The sequence below is a fragment of the Humulus lupulus genome, chromosome 8 (assembly GCF_963169125.1).
Source record: "Humulus lupulus chromosome 8, drHumLupu1.1, whole genome shotgun sequence".
NCBI lineage: Eukaryota > Viridiplantae > Streptophyta > Magnoliopsida > Rosales > Cannabaceae > Humulus > Humulus lupulus.
This window is the reverse complement of record NC_084800.1, coordinates 117,517,288-117,524,831: the sequence shown is the minus strand read 5'-3', so window position 1 is coordinate 117,524,831 and position 7,544 is coordinate 117,517,288.

The following is a 7,544-nucleotide window of genomic DNA, read 5'->3' as shown; positions in this document are numbered from 1 at the left end:
GACCAATGAGGCTAATGAGAAGATCTGAGCTCAGTTGCTCGCTTCTCAAAGTAGACAAAAAAGTTAAGCTGATCCGAAACGTAGGAACATGGAGTTCCAAGTGGGAGACTATGTCTTCCTTAGAGTCTCACCATGGTAAGGGGTGAGGAGATTTGGGAAGAAGGGCCAGCGAAGCCCTAGAATTGTGAAACCATATGAGATCCTGGAAGGGATCGATCAGGGGGCCTATAAGTTGGCCTTACCTTCGACGATGTTAGCCATACACAATGTACTTTACATTTTAATACCTTGAAAGTATGTGTCAAACGTGACTCATGTATCGAGTTATGAGGGTCTGAAGCTTCAGGCGGATCTCTCCTATGAGGAATAACCAGTCCAGACACTAGACAGGAAGGACAAGGTCTTGAGAAACAAAACCATACCTTTACTTAAGGTATTCTGGAGGAACAGAAAGGTCGAGGAGACGACTTGGGAGTGAGAGTCCAACAGGCAGGGTCAGTATCCCGAGCTGTTCAAGTAAAATTTTGAGGACGAAATTCCTGTAAGGAGGGGATAATTGTAACGCCCCAAATTCCCTAATATGACTTAGTGCCTGGATTAGGGGGCCCAGAGGCAATAATTGAATTAATTGAGTGCTTATGTGTTATGAGCATGTTATTATATGAATTATGTGAGTTAGATTATAATATGACTATGTTGGCATGTTTAGGTGTATTAAGCATGCATGTGGGCCCATTTCTTATTAGAGGGCATTTTTGTAATATGGCTCGTTGATGACATATTTGAATATATGTGTGTTTTATGATTAAGAAAACATTATTATGTTGATATATTTGGGTTATCCAGCATGAGGCGATTCTAAGGGGCAAGTTAGCGGTTTAGTCATAATGGGGTCGGATACTCGGCTTGAGGTGAGCCTAGGGGTATTTTGGTAATTTAGCACATTACCAGGATTTATCGGGTAATGAGAAATTATTTAGTAGCTACTTGAGGATATTGGAGATAACAAAAATTTTTGAGACATTAATTATGATTAATGGGGAAAAGTGGCAATTGGCGGATTTGCCCTTATGAGCATTAGAGAATAGCTAATGGGCTAAGGGGTGATTTGGTCATTTCTAGCTTAAGGGAGGGATACACTCAGATAGTCCAGAAGCTAGTTGAATGGTTAGAACACTCTCAGCACCCTCAACTCTCTCTCTCTTTCTCTCTCTCTCTCTCTCTCGTTTTTCCTTCTATCTCTTGAAGCCTTGGGGGTCTTTGTTGAATTTTGAGGAGGAGAGGCTCAAAACATGGAGAATTGAAGCTAGGGTTGAAGTGGAAAAACATAAAGGTCGTGATTCTTCTTTAAGGTAAGATATTGCTCTGTTTTCTTGGTAAATCTCAACTGTAGTTTAAGTTCTTGCAGAGTTTTATACAAATGATTGGGTTTTGATTTGAGTGAGAGATTGAGTTTAGTTTTTGAGGTGTTGGTACTGCTTATGATATGTTATTTAGGTTTTTTAAATAATTGGGGAATTTTAGGCAAGTTTGGGGCAAGATTTGGGAGCTTTGTCTCAAGGAAAAATGGTGGAAAAACCCAGTTTTGTTGGGTTCGCATAGAGGCGCTGCAACCCTGTTCTTCTGTGCCACGACGCTAGGATGATCCAGGGCAAGGGGCCCTGGCTGTGTGCTGCAGTGCTAGGCCATTTTTAGGGCCCTTGATTTTGTATTTTTAGGGCATAGGCCCAGGGGCTCAGGGGACGATTTCATCACCCCGTGCAGGGGAATTGGAGGTCCTGAGAGAATGAGATTGGTCCTGGGGTTCTATTATGGAATCGAATAGTAATGAGAATGTTATTTGTGGGTTGTGACTAGGTTACCGCTAGGGCTCGAGAAAGGATCGTTCTCGGGGTTCGTGCTTGCTTACTTATTTGCTTGTGCTTAGACCAAAGGTAAGAAAACTGCACCCGATGCGCGAGATACGTGATTAGGGCTTGGCCCCGTTGTGGAATGTAATATGATTAGGGTGTGGCCCCATTATTGACTGTATTATGATTAGAGATTGACCCAACTATTAAATGGATTATAATTAGGGCTCAACCCATTTATTAAATGTATTATGATTGGGGCTCGACCCACTTATTAAATGTATTATGATTGGAGCTTGACCCAACTGTTAAATGTAAACATGATTAGGGCTCAGGCCCAGCTAATGAACATAATTATAAAAATGCATGTGTATATCTATGTAAGTACGTTGTAATGCATTGTATCTGTGTATGATAAATGTTGTATAAGTATGTCTGTCCCGTTTGGGAGGCTCAACTGATAAGTCAGAAGTCTATCTTTTGTACCTAACCAAAAGCTCGGCCTGCTAGTCGAGGGTATACCTGAATAAAAAGGGGCCTAACTTATAAGCTGAGAGATTAAAAGGGCTCGACTTATGAGTACAAGGTTTACAAGGCTCGACTTATAAGTCGAAGGTTCACTAGGCTCGACTTATGAGTCGAGGATTTACAAGGCTCGACTTATAAGTCGAGGATTTACAAGGCTCAACTTATAAGTCGAAGGATTTACAAGGCCGACTTATAAGTTAAGGGATTACAAGGCAGGTTTATAAGTCAAACGATTTACAAGGCTCGACTTATAAGTCGAAGGATTTACAAGGCCGAATTATAAGTTGAAGGATTACAAGGCCCGACTTATATGTCGAGGGTTCACAAGGCTCGACTTATGAGTCGAGGGTTTACAAGGCTCAACTTATGAGCCGTGATCGGCATTGTGCGCGTTGGGCACAGGTCGTAATGGCTAGGCCACCCCGGGAGTGCATTATGCACTTGACTGGCTTGGATGCCATAGGAATGAATGGGAGTGCATTACACACTTGACTAGCTCAGATTCCATAGGAATGAATGGGAGTGCGACACACACTTGTGTGACCCTATGATCACTTACTTGTACAATGTGTATGCTTGGTTCCAGTTATTATTATTGAGAGTGCTGTTATATTCAGTGGAATATCTTAATTTGTTAATGTGTTTTCTTGATGAGTCTTTTGGCTCACGGGTGCTTTGTGGTGCAGGTAAGGGTAAGGAGAACCTTGGCCAGCCATGAGTTGAAGAGCGTTAGGGGCAATGTGTACATATGCAGTCTACTCGACTGCCACGACCAAGGATCCTATGTAAAGACTAAAGTTTTCTTTTAATGGAAATGTTTATTCATTGACCAAGCTTTTTAATAGATGAACCCTTAGTGGCTTATTCACATGTTTTAGTCCAAATGACTCGTTTAGCGAGTCCCGCACTAATTTAAACACATGTGGTAATGGACCCTAATTAGCAGGGCGTTACAGAGCAATGTCGATTTTCTACAGATTTAAGAGTTTCAAATTTGAAAAAAACCCAAAAATCATGCCCAGGTCAATATTGCTTGATGGTGCTCGATTCCAGCTAGATTGGGCCTTCAAAATCAAGATTTTCATTAAAAAATCGACTTTGCTCGATGGTGGTTCGATACTACTCGATGGTGCTCGATGTGATTTTTGCAAGAGACATAATTTTTCACTTGGGTATTCGTTTGAGGTGATTTTTTTAATTTGGGTATTTTTTTCAAGATCTACACATTTGAGATGTGCATATACACATTTGTGAAGGTTAAAACTTGAAAACATACCAAAATATGTCTTAAACATAGTATGTTTGCATTTTTGTATTTTTTTTCAAGATTTAAACTTTCCAAATATGTATATATTTTCAATGTGTAGATCTCAAAAAAAGTACCAAAATTAAAAAAAAAATCACCCCAAACGAACAACTGAGTAAAAAATTACGCCTCTTGCAGGATCGCATCGGGTACCATCAAGCAAAATAGATTTTTTTGCAGATTTTGAGTTTCAGATCTGAGAAAAAAAATCGCAAAAAAACCAAAAATCATGCCCATAATTGTTCGAAATACAATTCTTAGTGTGTTAAATAAAACTTGTCATTAGTTTAAGTTCTAAATCATGCAACTCTATTATGAGTCTTTTTTGTGTAGCTTTTATGGAGAAGTTAAAAGAAAGAGAGATTAGATTCGAAGGGGTAGGGAGAGAGAGAGAGAGAGAGATGTGGTATGTGGCTGCCATTTTCAGAGAAAGAGAGAGTGATGCGGGTGCGTGGTGATGGTGGTGTTGTGGCTGCCATTTTCATAAAAATTCAAGAGAGAGGGAGAGAGGAGAAGAGAAGAGAGAAGAGGAAATGAGATGGGTAGTTTGGGGAAGTTGGAAAAGTTTAGCATCATTTTTTTATTTACATAATGCCTATCATCATTTTTAATTAGCAACATCTATTGAGCATAGAAAGTAAAATTTCCAAAAAAAAAAAAGGTTTAGGTCATCACATGTTCTTGATATTTTTGATGACAAAAAACAAAAAAAAAAAAACAAAAAGTGTAGGCTATTATTAGAGAGAAATGGTAGCTTGTGATTCCAATTTATCTCATATGAGATTTTGAGTGGTCTCGTCATTCATGTGATTAATTAACAACTTATGTTATTTATCCATTAAAATTAATAGTAACACTTAAACAACTAAACGCTATTAAAATAATCCAAACAATTTATGTTATTAATGAATGGTTATACTATATTTAGTTACTTTTTTTATTCTCTTATTTTTTAGTTACTTTTACATTATTATCATTACGCTAAATATAATTTTGGATCATGTGTTGTGCAAAAGTTACCGATCGGACTTTCTATTTCGTTAAATGATAATTTAGACCATGTGTTTTGCAAAATAAAACAAATTAATACTCTAAGCTTAATTTTGGTCAAACTTTTTTTGAGTATGACCAAAATACCCTCAAATTTTATTAGTTATTGAATTTTAAATTATATTAAATTAATTTTTAAATAATTGAAATTATTTAATATTCAATTTAAAAAATTAAAAATAAAGATTAAAACTTTAATCTGTAGCCTAAACTTAATTACTTAACCTGAAATCTCAAATAAAACTTAATAAAAATTCTTATTATTTTTTTGTTTTTTCTCTTATTCAAACTCAAAATCTCAAATATCAAACAAAAAAAACTTAAATTTATCATCACATTTCAAATCCAAAATTCATTATGAAGTTTAAACCCAATTTCATAATAAAAAACACACTTCAAATATTTTTTTTGTTTTCTTCTTCTTCCCCAAACACAGAACAACAAATGCATAACATGGTGAAACTCTCAACATCCATAGCAAAAAATCAAAGAGCTTAGACAAGAAAATAGCAAAAAAAAAAAAATTGCAGAGGATGGAGACTCAAAATTCGCAAAGCAGATAAGATATGAGAGAAATGTGACCCAGATTTGGTATGGTGCTTCGTTTTGATGGTTGGAGAGAGATGAGTCCCACTCTCAAGTGCCTCTGGTACAGTGCGTTGTTCTGATGCTCTCCTTTGTCGCCTTTCGCCACTGAGATTTCGCTGTCTCTAAGAAGAAGGTCCTCATATCACATTTCCTTATCTCTACTCCGTCGTGGATGTGTTGTTCCGATGCTCTTCTCTGTCGCCTCCCACCACTGAGATTTCACCGTCTCCGAAAAGCAAGTCCCCAAATATTTCCTTATCTTTGCTTCGTCACAGATATGAACCCATGACCTTGCCTTCTCCAACAATGAAGCCCCACAAACTGACCTCCTTCAAGAATAAAGCTTCTGCGTCTAGGGTCGACTGGGTATGGAGACCGAAGCTTGGGAAGAAAAGAAAGAGGGAGGAGAGAGAATGAGAAAGTAACATTATAGTTCTATAATATTTTAAAATTATCATTATTCAAAATATGTTTTTTTTTTATAATTTTATATTATTTTTTTATTTACTAAATTAACTAATTTATAAAACTAAAGGCATTTTAGTCATATTAAAAAAACATTTGATAAAAATCAAGCTTAGGGTATTAATTTATTACATTTTGCAAAACATATGGTCAAAATTATCATTTAACAAAACACAAATTTTTGCAAAATAAATAGTCTAAAACAGTGTTTACCCTTATCATTATTAATGACTATTTTTCTTTCCACCACTAATTATTATTAATCTTTTTAATAGCTATTTATTTTATAGACTTTTATTACTTTTAATATTTAATTTTAATTTCCTTTTAGAATAGTAAGACTAATAAAATAAATTTTTTCTTCCTATTCTTTTCTAATAATTTTTTATTATCATTATTTTCTTTATTTTAATACTAATTATTATCAAAAGAGAGACCAGTTGTTTAATTCTGTGTGTGATTTCATATTTACCTAACTTATTAATTCATATATATATATATATATGAAAAATACTAAATAAAGCCTTAAGATGTCCAATACTCTATACTTGTGCAAATAAATATCGGGTTCATATTTATTAATGTTTAAATTAAAAATATGTAGAATCCGCTACTAAAGTATCTTATAGCAATGTTCTACCTTTTACTTCTTTTGATGAAATTTTAATTGGCATTCACACACACATGTATATATATATATATATATATATATATATTTATATAGGTATTACTATAATAATGATTATTTTTAATCACTACTTATATGTATTTTTAGTATTTTGAGTATATAAATAAGTTGTAACTCTATTTTTTTTTACATGACGGTGTATAATGTATTTAAAGAGGACCTCTCACAAATTTTCATAAAATTCCGAATAATTTAGGATGGTGAAATCAAGATTCAAACAACTTGTTGCACACGTCCTTGTTTCAATATTTATACGTGTGTGCAATAAACTATTTAAATCCTTATTTCGACATCCTAAATTATCCGAAATTTTCTGAAAATTTGTGAAAGGTCTCCTGTAACAACATTATACACCATCATGTAAAAAAAAATAGATCTACAACTTATCCATATATAAAAAAATATTAAAAATACCTATTATTATTGATTAAAACAATCACTACCAAAAAAAATTTCTTATATATATTCAAAACTATTTCTTTTATTGTTTACTTGGCAATAGTGCCGCACTTGGCAGTTGTTCAAATATTTTTTATAAAAAAATATCTATGTACGACTCAATTTTTTCACCATTTTCTTTTATTGTTGATTTTATTAGATTGTTTGAATATTAGTTCTTTTAACTTGTTTATTCATTTTTTTTTTTTGTTTAAAATCATATATTGTGTAAACTTTAAATGAAATGTACCATATTATTATTAAAGTATAATTTTGTAACTCTAAGGAAAAATATAAATAGATAAATTGATATAATATATGTAAATATTGCATAATACACAGTGGATATCTCATGGTTTTTTATTTTGTGAACTCCACAATAAAAACAATATTTACAATAATACACCCTCATTTAGTATTTTATTTCACACAAATTTTAGATACATATATATATATATATATTAAAAATAATGGTTAATTTTTAAGTTTATTTTACTTTTAATTGCATGTTTCAGAATCCAACAATTCTCGAAATAAATATGTCTATGTAGCTGATTTTCTGAACAAAAATTAATAAATTATCGCAAGCCATATATGGTTATATAAAGTTGATTAATTCATGCATAAGAAA